This window comes from Alosa pseudoharengus, unplaced genomic scaffold (assembly GCF_046254945.1).
Source record: "Alosa pseudoharengus isolate Yale_2024_CS ecotype anadromous, Long Island Sound unplaced genomic scaffold, YU_APseudo_1.1 YU_APseudo_1.1_scf_9, whole genome shotgun sequence".
NCBI lineage: Eukaryota > Metazoa > Chordata > Actinopteri > Clupeiformes > Clupeidae > Alosa > Alosa pseudoharengus.
Genome location: NW_027468881.1, coordinates 40,121,333 through 40,136,049, shown reverse-complemented (window position 1 = coordinate 40,136,049; position 14,717 = coordinate 40,121,333). Strand labels below are relative to the sequence as shown.

The 14,717-nt window shown below is 40.9% G+C and overlaps 1 long non-coding RNA gene across 1 annotated transcript; it reads left to right on the top strand.

Annotated features, from left to right (window-relative positions):
* The first annotated feature begins 12,386 nt into the window (after positions 1-12,386).
* On the top strand, positions 12,387-13,344 carry LOC143115444 (uncharacterized). Its single transcript, XR_012985097.1, has 3 exons — positions 12,387-12,499; positions 12,983-13,037; positions 13,325-13,344. It is a non-coding gene; the product is annotated as an uncharacterized LOC143115444 (long non-coding RNA).
* Positions 13,345-14,717: the final 1,373 nt, after the last annotated feature.

Sequence of the window (14,717 nt, the reverse complement as noted above, 5' to 3'; positions counted from 1 at the left end):
AACTGATTTAAAGCTAAAGATTAAAAGCCCGCCTACACTGAAAACTGATTGGTTGATTTAGCGAAACAGGCCAATCAGGATGCTCTATGTCTTGGATGCGCTCAGACACACGCGCCACCCCTCTCTCTCCCCTGTCGTGTGCGCGCTACACTCAGACGCACACGCGATTTTAGGTCTCCCTCTCACGTGCGCGCTCTTGATCGCTCGCTATAGATTCCGGGAGATTTTATCTAATTTGCGGGCGTCAGGGAGACGCTATCAATATGCGGGAGTCTCCCGGAACTTCCGGGAGACTTGGGATGTCTGGTGTGGTGTTTGGACTAAATCAGGTTCATGTCATAAATCTTTTGGTGGCCTTCAACAGAGCCGTGTGGGCCGTGAGTAGCTGTCCACATACAGTACAGTATGTCTAGTGAGCTACAGATTACACAGAGCTAGAGCCATTCACTGACCTCTTCATCAGCTGTAATTAAATCTGATTAATAATCATAAGTTGGATAAGTAAGCACTCTTCAGCTAAGGGCCTCTCTCTCGCATGTTGGTCTCATGATGGTCAGCTAAGGGCCTCTCTCTCATGTTGGTCTCATGATGGTCAGCTTAGGGCCTCTCTCTCTCATGTTGGTCTCATACTCAGCTAAGGGCCTCTCTCTCGCATGTTGGTCTCATGATGGTCAGCTAAGGGCCTCTCTCTCTCATGTTGGTCTCATGATGTTCAGCTAAGGGCCTCTCTCATGTTGGTCTCATGATGGTCAGCTAAGGGCCTCTCTCTCATGTTGGTCTCATGATGTTCAGCTAAGGGCCTCTCTCTCGCATGTTGGTCTCATGATGGTCAGCTAAGGGCCTCTCTCTCATGTTGGTCTCATACTCAGCTAAGGGCCTCTCTCTCGCATGTTGGTCTCATGATGGTCAGCTAAGGGCCTCTCTCTCATGTTGGTCTCATACTCAGCTAAGGGCCTCTCTCTCTCATGTTGGTCTCATGATGGTCAGCTTAGGGCCTCTCTCTCTCATGTTGGTCTCATACCCAGCTAAGGGCCTCTCTCTCGCATGTTGGTCTCATGATGGTCAGCTAAGGGCCTCTCTCTCTCATGTTGGTCTCATGATGGTCAGCTAAGGGCCTCTCTCATGTTGGTCTCATAATGGTCAGCTAAGGGCCTCTCTCGCATGTTGGTCTCATGATGGTCAGCTAAGGGCCTCTCTCTCTCATGTTGGTCTCATGATGGTCAGCTAAGGGCCTCTCTCGCATGTTGGTCTCATGATGGTCAGCTAAGGGCCTCTCTCTCTCATGTTGGTCTCATGATGGTCAGCTTAGGGCCTCTCTCTCTCATGTTGGTCTTATACTCAGCTAAGGGCCTCTCTCTCTCATGTTGGTCTCATACTCTTGCTCAGCTTTTTTGTGATAGACAAAAAGTCACACATTTTCCTACACATCAGCATTTTCCTTTTTTGGCACCAGTACTTCCACAGTGCTGTGTGTGTGTGTGTGTGTGTTTGTGTATATATATATATATATATATTAGGGCTGTCAAAATAACTGATTAATTTCGATTAATTAATTTGAGAAAAAATAACTGATTAAAAAAAATAACGCAGATTAATCAAAGATTCTATAGTTAACTAAGATGAATCATAAGACGATTCACCAATGGACCGAAATGGCACTAGTTCCGGACTCCTAAATAGGCGTGTCAAAACATAAACTTTTCTCTAAAAAAGCAATAATAACATATACAGATAATTTTGTATACTATTTTACAGTCATTGTTTGTGTGTGATGCCAATGAAACACTCTTTCGGACACGGAATGAATAATTTCATTTTGCCCCGTTAACCGAGCTAGCTAGCTAGCTAGCTAACGTTAGCACAGTAAACGGAAAGTGAATGGGAATGTTCGCTAGATAGCTAGCAGCTAAGAACTTTGGTTAAACTTATATATTGTTGTAAACAAACCTGAAATAACATATGTTCAGCAACTTTGTGGTAGTCTACTAGTTCTAGCAAAAAATATGTTAGGTCAGTTTATCAACCATCTCTGAGTCTAGAGCCTCTGAGAACAGGTGGCTGTGCACCAGAGCTTTGAGGAGACAGTGACAGATCACGAACAAAGCTATTTTTATATTTAGACATGTGGCTTCTAGAAAATGGGTTCAAAACTTACATCGCTGAATGTAGGGCTAAGGGATTGGTCATATTCCGTGAAAATGTTAATTTCTCCCATAGGAATACATAGACACTGGACCTCCCGCTAGACTCCTAAATGGGCGTGACAGCTTCGAACCCCCCGTCACAACGTGCCAGAATTTACCCTCTTATGAATCGTCTCGCTTTATCAACCGTCTCTGGATTAATCGATTCCGTATGACCTTTGACCCCGAGCCATTGTAGTCAGTAACCATTAGACTGTAAAAAGAAGGAGAGAGAAGAAAATGTGCTGCCTAGATCATTGATTGGAACATTTACTTTTAAAAAACGGCCTGATGGTGTCACACATTAATGCAAAGAAATAGTGTTGACATTGAGGGGAGTGTTAATTTATTTTCATTGTGTCCCCTAGGTTATGGCCTGAAATAGCTTGTATATGAAAAAAAACTTCTTCCCGAAGCACTTTTGAATTTATTTCCTCAGCATATTAGGTCATATCATAGATTATTATGGCCATTATTAAAATAATAATAAAATAGTTTTTGAACTTTAATGTCACTAATGCTGATTATTCAATGATTCATTTGAATAATTTAAATTCATTTAAATATTTAAAAATACTTTCACAGCAAATATTATATATGTGATTAATTTAGATGAATTAATCACAGAGTATGTAATTAATTAGATTATTTTTTTTAATCGATTGACAGCCCTAATATATATATATATAGATAGAGGCCTGTGGACAATCAGTAATCTGTTTTTATAGAATTATCTTAATGAGCAGTTGCTATTGTTAGTAGTAATTAGTAAAAATGTTCAATTGATGAGGTTTACAAATTATTAATATCATCAGACGTGCCCTCATCACTACAGGCTCATTTCTCAGTTCAGTAATTAAAAATGTGCTGTGCTCATATGGAGACAGGACAATACCATGTCTCACAACCAGTGTTGGGGAGTAACGGAATACATGTACCGGCGTTACGTATTCAGAATACAAATTATGAGTAACTGTATTCCGATACAGTTACAAGTTAAATAGTTGGTATTTAGAATACAGTTACATTGTTGAAACCAATGGATTACATGACGATACTTCTCTGTTTCATAAGTTTATTCACTCTCTAAATAAATAAAGGCAACTCAGAAGCTCCTAAAAGCAATCTATGATTTCCATGTTTAAATCCAAGCCCCGCCGTCTTGCACTAGCCTCAAAACGCAGCCAGCGCGCATTATGGACGCGTCATCGGACACCCTGAAATGACTGTTTGCACAGCAAATTAGGTGTAAAGTAAGTGGAAGTAACTCCTGTTCCTCACTGATCGCGGTTCCTGATGTCTGTTCAAAGGATATTTTCCCAAGTATTAATAGCTCAGGCTACTTCGGCCAATCGGTTACACAGTTTGCTAATCAATAAACAGAGCCTATAGTTCACGTGTTGATTTAGACCTAGGCCTACAATTAAACCAATCTCTAAAATAGGCACTGCATTCTAAGTTTTTTATTCTAACTTAAAATAGCTTTATGGATTATTTTTTTTTCTAATTAGATCTAGCCTACGTTTTAAAATGAATTATATGGTGGAGCCTCTGAAGAATTATTCTTGCGAGTAGGCTAGCATATTTTAACGTGCGGTTTTTGATTGTCATTACGCAATCACGTTCATTTTGAGAGCACTGATATACAGTAGCCTAGATAGTGTTTACATTTACAGGTCATTTGCGTTCCACCTGTCATATGCGCCCCTCACTTGTACTGGGTTGATGCCACCGAAAAATCTCACAGGCACTAATATATTTTCTGGCTACGCCCTTAAAGTAGCCTATTTATTTAGTTTGTTTTAATTAGCCTAGTCGCCTGCTGTACAGTAGTTTTAGTGGTCACCTTGCTATTTTAAAGTTGTATCAGGTAGCTTAGTTGACTTTACATTCTCCTATGTGGGCCTAACACTTCAGCCATTTGGAACAGAAGAACACACCAGAATAGGCCTGTTTAGTAGGCCTAAGCAGGATTTGATGGCTGCATTCCTACACTTATAAAATCCAATTCAATGCGGAAGTAATCTAAGTATTCAGAATACGTTACTCAGATTGAGTAACGTAACGGAATACGTTACAGATTACATTTTTGGGCATGTATTCTGTATTCTGTAACGGAATACGTTTTGAAAGTAACCCTCCCAACACTGCTCACAACACAGGATAATATCATTTCTCACAACACAGGATAATAGATAGATAGATAGATAGATAGATAGATAGATAGATACTTTATTGATCCCCAATGGGAAATTCAAGGGGAAATTCAAATTTAATACCATTTCTCACAAGATTAATATAATTTCACACAACACAGGATAATACAATTTCTCACAAGACAGGACACTGTTTCTCATGTCGCCCTGTGACACTGTCAGAGAACCCTGTCATGGACGAGCGCAACAGTAAACTCATTCTACATGGTTCTCTTATGAACAATAGTAAACTCTATGTTCTAGAACGCATTCTACATGGTTCTCTTATGAACAATAAAAAAGTGAGGGATATAAAAGCTGATCCTGACACCAGTGCTATCGTTCCCAAAAGAGAAAGCCCAGTTTGTGAGTGTAACAGTACTGGGTACAAAAACCTGATCCTGATAGCTCTATCAGCTGAACAGAACTGTTGTGGACCGGCTTTGTATTTCTGCTTTTATTTTAAACTTATTTTAGTCACGCTAATGTTTAATTCTGTATTTCAGGAGATGAAGGATTTCCGAAGCCAATGTGGAGTATCCACAAAATAGTCTTAATTGAACAGCCACATAATTGAACGAGTGGAATGCAGCCAGTAGGCTTGTCCTCTCAATCTTCTGATGTCACTGTTTCTCCAATTAGGCTCGTTTAGGATGCTTCTGCTTAACGACCCGACACATGAGGCCAGCTGGACTCACACCCTCATTAGGGCTTTTTGATGAATCTGTCTTGCTCACTCTCGTGCGTGTGTGTGTGTGTGTGTGCATCCGTGTGTGCGTGCGTGCGTCTGCCTGTGCATGCGTCTGTCTGTGCATGCGTGTGTGCGTTGGCTACTTTATGGTTAGATCTGCACCATCTCTATCAGCCGACTGAGACTCCCATTTCTAATCATCCCTACAGTGTTCTCTCTCATCACCATCGGACAAAACTGCCATTCCGTTAACGTGGCTGTGTGTGTGTGTGTGTGTGTGTGCAGTGTATTGGCTACTTTATGACTAAGATCGGCACCGTCTCTATCAGCAGACTTCCAATTCTAATACCATCATTCCCAGAGCCCTCTCTCTCACCATCGGACAAAACTACCATTCCATTAAAGTGTGTGTGTGTGTGTGTGAGAGAGAGAGAGAGCACCACACTGCTGCCCAGCTGAGGGATGGAAACCCAGAGAAGAACCCCCTAGATTACCTCATTGAAAAGCATGCTGTTGCTAGGGTAGTTATGGTGGTTGATTACCTCATTGAAAAGCATGCTGTTGCTAGGGTAGTTATGGTGGTTGCTTACCTAATTGAAAAACATGCTGTTGCTAGGGTAGTTATGGTGGTTGCTTACCTAATTGAAAAGCATGCTGTTGCTAGGGTAGTTATGTTGGTTGCTTACCTAATTGAAAAACATGCTGTTGCTAGGGTAGTTATGGTGGTTGATTACCTAATTGAAAAGCATGCTGTTGCTAGGGAAGTTATGGTGGTTGCTTACCTCATTGAAAAGCATGCTGTTGCTATGGTAGTTATGGTGGTTGCTTACCTAATTGAAAAGCATGCTGTTGCTAGGGTAGTTATGGTGGTTGATTACCTAATTGAAAAGCATGCTGTTGCTAGGGTAGTTATGGTGGTTGATTACCTAATTGAAAAACATGCTGTTGCTAGGGTAGTTATGGTTGTTGCTTACATGGCCTAAACACAACTGACTCCACCATTGGAAAGATAACATTAAACAAGTAAGTAAAGTCAAAGTATATAAATTAATAAAATCTGATTACAAATTCGCACCATATTTAACACAAATTCAAAATGATAAACATAGAAAGCTATTGACAAGGTACAGGCTCAGCGACCATAGCCTCGCCATAGCAAACCTGGCTGGCCCCTGAAAAAAGGACCTGTGCTCACTGTGGTAATGTAATAGAAAATGAACAGCATTTTCTTACTGAATGCAAAAGATAGATACCAGAGGGGTATTTCACAAAACCTAGATAAGGGATTAAGCTGGGATTTTTAGGTTATCCTGGAATTTATCCCTGAATTTAGCCTAGATAGATAGATAGATAGATAGATAGATAGATAGATAGATACTTTATTGATCCTCAAGGGGAAATTCAAGGGTCTCAGTAGCATACAGACATAACACACAACATGCACTTACAGCAGAAGTGGTAAACATAAGTGTAAGTATAAACATATAACTAAACTCCACTGTACAATAAAGACAGTAGAAGATAAGACAGATAAGAAAACTAACAAAACTAAAAACTTAATACACTATATTAATTAAATTTAAAAAGTCCAATGTGCTTGAGGGTGATCAAGCATAAGACGCTTGTAGTGACAGGGCCAGGACTGGTGATGTGCTAAAGGGAGTGAGTCTCATAGTGAAGTCCAGTGCAAACAGTAGTCCAGCCATAGTCCTTAGTTATGTGTGCCTGGCAGGGTGCTCAAGAGAGTGAGTGTCATGGTGAAGGTGCAAAAAGTAGTCCAACAGTGCAACAGTGCAAGAGTAAGGTCTAGAGACCAGCATAAATAATATAGACAAATAGGGGAGTAAAGTGTAATGTAGACAAGGTAAAATAAAAAACTATTTCAGTGCAAGAACAGGTTGAGGTAATAGGGTTATAGCCATTCATTCATTCAGTATTGTATCAGAAGCCTGACCGCAGCCATTGATCATGTGTGCTAATATAGCATGAAAAAAACAGTGTAGCAGTAAAACAGTAGTGAAAACATTAGGCTGTGTACAATAGTAAAACAGTAGTAAAACAGTAGTAAGCAGTAGTGGACAGTCAGTACTCAAAAAACATGGACATGGAGAGGGTGGAGAGGCAGACAGACTAAGCAGAGAAGTCTATCTCTCCTCTTCCCTTTAGTGAGGCATTGTACAGTTCAATGGCCCTGGGAACAAATGACTTCCTCAGCCTTTCAGTTGTGCATGGCAGTGAGCGAAGTAATGCATGGCAGTGAGCCTTGACTTGGTTTCACAAAAGAGATGGCACATAAGTTACCATGGGGATTTATTCTCTGCACCTAGCCTGGTCCCAACCAGGCTAACAGCCAAGCTAAGTTCATTCTAATGGTAATTATGTTGTCTTATTGGTTCAGCTAGCTGTCATTCACATCAGACCTCCGTGCTAATTTTAAAGGAGCTTTATTCCATTTATAAAGTATTTGCTAAATGTATTTGCTCGCAAAACAAAACAGATTGTCTGCCTACATATGGTTATTATTTTAATTGTGATAGCCTTATAATTATTAACAGGCCCTAGGCAGTCATTGTTTGCTTATTTTATTGATAGACGTTTGATGAATAGCCTACTGTAGTTGATTGGAAGTGGAAGGGCAAGTTTTCGAAGGTATTTTCAACTATAATATTAAGGTATATCATACTAAGTGCATCTTTGCAGTGGCAAGCACTTTCTTAATGACGTTGTGTGCCGAGACAAAGCACTCACACGTGGGTGCATACGTAAATTTGCATTCAGTTGGTCCACCAAGCCTACTCCTGCTGTTTTACAGAAATAGCCATGATTCCCCATTCCAAAAAAGACAACTTTACTTCATTGTTAGTCTATATCAAAAGCGGTTGTTCACGTTGTGTGAATGACGCCATTTTCTGCGTCTTTTTTATTCCAACCGTGGGCACTTTGGAGCAGAAACGAGAATGTGCACACATCCTGAATTACTTACACCTGGCTTGACATAGTCGCTCCTACTCATCCTGGATTGGCATTAGTGAAATGAGTTGTGCTAGGATGACCAGACAACGCTATGTCAAACCTCGCTTTATCACTTATCTTGGATGTCTTAATTCTGCCTTTGTGAAATACCCCCTCAGGTTATAAGGGAAGAATATTTTGCTAAAATCAGAGATATATGTCCCATATTTCTAAAAACAAACAATAAACAAAAACTATCATTCCTCCTGGGGGAAGTAGACAGCTGTGTCCACCTAGCTGTTGAGTACATCCAATCCTTTTATTCTGTTCATTTAATCAGCCAAGTGTTATTTTCATTATTATTATTATTATTATTATTATTATTATTATCATTAATATTATTACTTTTATTATTATTGTATTGAATGCTTTGGCAACACTGTAAAATGTACATTCATGTCAATAAAGCTTGTTGAATTGAGTTGAATTGAGAGAGAGAAGATAGTGAGGCAGATTATTGCTGGGTTGGTTGTGGGTTGGTTGATGCAGAATTTGCTGTACTGTTTGTCCTCTGTCGTCTCCCTGAAAATCCTGTTGGACTTTTGGCTAATTGGACTATTTCTCTCTGTCTGCTCCCTCTCTCCCTCATCCTGCTCTCCCTCTCTCTCTCTCTCCCTTATCCTGCTCACCCTCTCTCTCTCTCCCTCATCCTGCTCACCCTCTCTCTCTCTCTCCCTCATCCTGCTCTCCCTCTCTCTCCCTCATCCTCCTCTTTCTCTTCCTCCCACTCCTGCCTCTTTCTCTCTCTCCCCCTCCTCTTTCCCACTCTCTCTCTCTCCTCTCCTCTCTCCCACTCCCACTCTCTCTCTCCTCCCACTCTCTCTCTCTCTCTCTCTCTCTCTCTCTCTCTCTCTCTCAATCAAATCAAATCAAATCAAATGGTGCTTTATTGGCATGAATGAGTAAAGTCACTGTTGCCAAAGCTACAAGTATAACATGTTAATAATCAACTTACATAAGTATTGGTATAGAGATAAAATGAAATAATGAAAGGAAAGAAAACAAATATATATATATATAATAATAATAATAATAATAATAATAATAATAATAATAAAAGGATAAATGGTAAATGGTATTAAAAGGACAGTAATAGCTTCAGCAATAGTGCTATACTGTAGAAAAAAAATATATATATATTATTGTAAATTATTATTGTAAACACATGTTATATGCCTACACTTGCAGATACATCTACATAAATCAATTTGAGGTAAATAGCAATACCTAATATCAAACATAGTATTTACATGTACACAAACGGGATAAACTCATCAATATGCCACATACATGAAAGTTACAACTTTTCTCTTGTTTTATGGCAGGTCATAATATAATCTGCAGCTAGGCATGAGCAGTTTGGTTCCTCTTAGAGTTTAGATTCACTGCCCGAGCCCGAACTTGACCCGACCCGACCCGCGGGCCGGGTCGGGCCGATATTTCCAGCCACTATCCTCGGGCCGGGCGGGGCCGGGTCCTTGATCAAGCCTTTTTTTTTTTTTTAATCATTAGCCTACTTGGGTAGGGAGCTAAAGCTATGCCATAGTCAGACTCAGAAATATTATATATTTAACAAAGTAGGCCTAAGTAACAAGTGTATACAAAGTTACAAGTTAGGCTCAGAGTTACAAAATGTCATTTGTGATGTCATCTGCAACACGTGTCATGCGCAGCTTCTCCACTCGCACGCATCACACCGGGCCTGCTGTTCTGTATTGTGTAGCTCACGCATCACACCGGGCCTGCTGTGCTGTATTGTGTAGCTCACGCATCACACCGGGCCTGCTGTGCTGTATTGTGTAGCTCACGCATCACACCGGGCCTGCTGTGCTGTATTGTGTAGCTCACGCATCACACCGGGCCTGCTGTGCTGTATTGTGTAGCTCACGCATCACACCGGGCCTGCTGTGCTGTATTGTGTAGCTCACGCATCACACCGGGCCTGCTGTGCTGTATTGTGTAGCTCACGCATCACACCGGGCCTGCTGTGCTGTATTGTGTAGCTCACGCATCACACCGGGCCTGCTGTGCTGTATTGTGTAGCTCACGCATCACACCGGGCCTGCTGTGCTGTATTGTGTAGCTCACGCATCACACCGGGCCTGCTGTTCTGTATTGTGTAGCTCACGCATCACACCGGGCCTGCTGTGCTGTATTGTGTAGCTCACGCATCACACCGGGCCTGCTGTTCTGTATTGTGTAGCTCACGCATCACACCGGGCCTGCTGTGCTGTATTGTGTAGCTCACGCATCACACCGGGCCTGCTGTGCTGTATTGTGTAGCTCACGCATGACACCGGGCCTGCTGTGCTGTATTGTGTAGCTCACGCATCACACCGGGCCTGCTGTTCTGTATTGTGTAGCTCACGCATCACACCGGGCCTGCTGTGCTGTATTGTGTAGCTCACGCATCACACCGGGCCTGCTGTGCTGTATTGTGTAGCTCACGCATCACACCGGGCCTGCTGTGCTGTATTGTGTAGTTTAAGTGCAACGTGAAGCTTGAAGATGTAAAGAAAAAAAAATAAAACAGGAGAAATAACTTCGAGCAAGTTTGGAGAAAAGTCGGAGGTAGGCTATGCATTTGTCAGGTATGCTTTGTTGCGTGTATTAAGTGCGCACGATGTTCACCTATGACAGCAAAAAGACTTTAAGATGAACATGAAGCAGGCTTGCCATGGCAGAAATAATGATAGCCAGCCTTCAATGTCCTCTTTTGTCACTTCTCCAAGCATACACCTGAGAGCGAGGCAAGCCCCCACAGAGAAATGCCTTGAGTTTTGCTGCAGGGACATACTTTTACGTTGTAAGTGGCTAACGTTTCTTCATTCGGATTCATTTGCAATCCATTCCATTCTGAATAAACAAACATAGTTTAGCCTACATTCTTCATTATTGCATTATTATAGTGGATGGAATCCACTATCTTGAAATCTCCTGGCTTCTTCTTCTTCTTCTTCTAATTATTATAGCCTTTTTTTCTTTTTACCTTTTCAAGAATGAATGCGACTCTAACCGCTTAACATACAGACATGTTGAAATAACCGTTTTGTAGGTCTGGAGTTGGACAACAGAGTAACTTTTTCAGATTTTCTTAAAAGTTTATACTTTTTGAGAAATAGGGGATTAAAAATGACAAAAAGCTAATTTTTCCCCCATAGACTTGTATGGCTGTGATGTCATAATGGCCTAAAGCCATGCCTAAAGCCAGCTGCGCTTGTTAAGCTCCCAGAGAATTTCCCGGGCTAATTAGAACACTGGCACAGGTGTCACCTGTGAATTCAACGGTCTCAGCTCCTAATGCATACAATCTGGGGCTCCCTAAAACTACACATCCCGTAATTAACTTGTGCGCATGCGCAGTAGCGTTCTCCTTGCCTCTGATTAGAGGTGGATTTTGTCGTTCGTTCTCATGACACAGTTCGCGTCGTTCAGTTCGCCAAGATGATTCGTTCTGAATCGTTCGTTCTTTCGTTCATTCGCATTTCCGGTAGCCTACAACGCAGTTCAGCAGTGAATCGTGGAATGCAGGTTCTCAGCTCCTCGTTTGTGAAAACGGTCAACACAACACTGTAATTGTAGCGGCAAATATAGCTGCAACTTCATGATTATGTGTACTTTTAGACAAAACAGCAGTAGCTAATGTGTTCATTCACCTTGACATTACATTGACATATTGAAGGTAAATAGAGTAGACTACGGCTATCAGCTAATTTCTTTTTTTTTAAATGTGTTCATTCATAAAGGAACAAAGACCCAGTAGGCTATGCCGACAAACAGGTTTAAAGTCTTGGCAAAAAAGATTATATTGATGAAAAGGTTCCAAGTCCCCATTTTGCCTAGGCTACAGAGCCATAATCACTCTGCTTCTTCTGGTTCACTCTGCCAAGAACGAGTGACTGACTTAAAGCTACATTGTGTACTTTTTTGAGTTAATTCTTAGCAAAAACCCATTTGTTCTTTCAAAAATATGTGCTCATTCATGTGTAATTATTTCCACTTACTAATCAAAGTATTCTCGTAAGTGTAGAATCTGATATTCCAAATACATACGCGCGAGTCGCGCAAATGGCTGAATCCATGTTGCGCCTCCATCTTTGAAATACATTCGCCAACGAGGGACATTCCTGGAAATTCAGCTCCGCCTTTCGCGCTTGTAGGCAACACTCATTGCATGATCAGTCTACTCGCGACTGCCGGCAGATTTGAAAGTCTGTTGAAAATGGAGGATTACAACTATTCTCGAGGACATGAAAAGGAGTCGCCAAGGAAGCGAAAAAGAGAATTAAAACGCCAACGCGACCGGAAAAACAACAGACCAAAGTCAATATTGGAGTGGCTTTTCTAAGATGGAAAGAGCTCGTGAGGAGCAAGGATTTTAAAAGGGACGCCGAAATGGCCTGCTTTCTCCTCGACAGGTAATTTGGCCTATTCGTGTAAACATACAGTCTATGGTGTAAATTCGAAGTTTTATAGTTGCTTGGCTTAGTATAGCATGGTTGTCCATAACGCTAGAATGACGTCTGGGATACTTTTCCTCGCGTCGATGAAAAAGGATTGTTGTTGTAACATAAATCTGCTATGACGGATCACAGGCAAAGGGCACTAAATTGTAGTTATTTTTCATTGCTTTTGCTTTGTAGCCTAAATATATCCTAATCTGATAATGCTAGTGTAGCCAATTCCAAGGGTGACGTTCACATCCTGAGGCATGTCCTGTAGTCTTATTAATTGTAGACGTAGCCTACTAAATTGTCTGAACGTTTTTCACTGCATGAAAACAATTGTTGATTCTATGTGATTGTTGTTTGATAATAACTGAAAGTATATTTTTAATATCTTGGTGTTTACCATTTTATGTACTGTTATATGTTGTGAAACGCTCTGCTTATTCATTTCAGATGAGCATCTTGGCGCAATTGCAGAAGCCCCTGAAATTGAGAACCTTGAACAGAGGTAACCCATCAATGCTCATAATGTCTATACCCGATGACATTCTCTATTGTATATTTTCATGATATAAGCATTTATATATATTTTTTACAAAGCCTACATGACATGAGCATCGTGGAGGAGGATGTGGACGAAATTCAATGGTCTTGTTATGTGATGCACGTGCATGCCTTCATTGTAACCTTGCCTGTAACTCAGTCTAGGCAAAATAGCACTATACAGATTAGTAACAATATGTTGAACTATATAAAATGGCGTGTATGTCTAACGACACTGCATGTCTTCCACAGGATCAGCTTTCCAGGAGACTGCAAATTTAGAATGATGGCCCATGTTGCTTCAAAGGCACCATACAAAAAGGAAGGGTTCATGTGTAAATACCATAATTTGTTAATTTCTGTAAATAAATATATTGCAAATAACATTGTTGACCATGTTACTGTCATTTGGTGTTTCAAAATGGTAAATTACCACAACTCCTTTTTTAATTATAAGTTTGTGGATGTAATGTATGAGGTACAGCATGAACAGTCTCTTATCAATTCTAAAAGTTTTTATTTTCATGAAAGCAAAATATAGCGATGTACCGGTGTAAAATAAATTAAATACAGTTTTAAAAGGAACAGGCAGTACAAGAACACTAATACAAAACTATTTACAATAACACAACATTACAACATTATAGGAAGGTGAAATAAATTCCAGAGATGTCCCTGAGGGTCAGGGAATTTATCCCTTATCCTACACACACAGCTTGGGATCACTCTTCTATTACCCTGTCCTAGAGACCCATGCTGCCAGAAAATGAAATGTCTGTAGGTAGCATATCTGAACTCTATTGTCATCACCTGGCTCTCTTACATGGCCTAATGCTGTGATGTCTGTGATGTACTGCCTGTGAATCGGGAGAAAACCTTCATCTAGGCAGTGCTGTGTGTAGTGAGGCAGAAGGCTCACACAGGTGGCTGGGTTTTGTCCACAGCATTTTCTCTCCCGATCGATTGGCATGTCTCTGCAGTGTGTACAACTACACCAAGGCATCCCTGGCACAGGTGGGGGGACGACATGTCTGCACTGATGCATCAAACACCAGACCTGGCTGCCTCACTATAGCAACTGTGTGGTGAGGTTCCTGTGCTCTTGCAGGCTCATTCCATCCACAAGTCTGAAGAAATAAGACACAAGAAATAAGATCAGATAGGCTTGTTTAGGTAGCAAAGTTAGATTGTTAGCAGAGTAGTAGTAATAGTAGCCTACTCTGTGTCATTTTTCAAGTGTTCACACAAAATGATGAATACTATGTATGTGTATGGACAATGAAAAGGTGAAAATGTTGTGTAACATTTTCTATAGACCATAACGTAATTATGTGTCGTGATTTCACTGGGAGACAACTCGCATCATGCAGTTGACTGGCAACAGCTAGAAATTGCTACAAACAATTGAGATACAAACAGGCAGGGAAGCTACACCAAGCGCGTGACTGAAGCGTTCCGTTCACAACGCGTAAAATCAATTTTAGATGAATGGTCTATTTTTTTTCTGCAGCAGACGCAACGCAAACGAACGTGCCTGGTGCAGCTTCCGAGCTAATTTCGGTGTCATTGACATTGGTACTGTTCAGAGAAATATATTAAAAACACAAACCTCCGTTGCTTCTCTCCTTTGTCTTTGAAGTTCTTC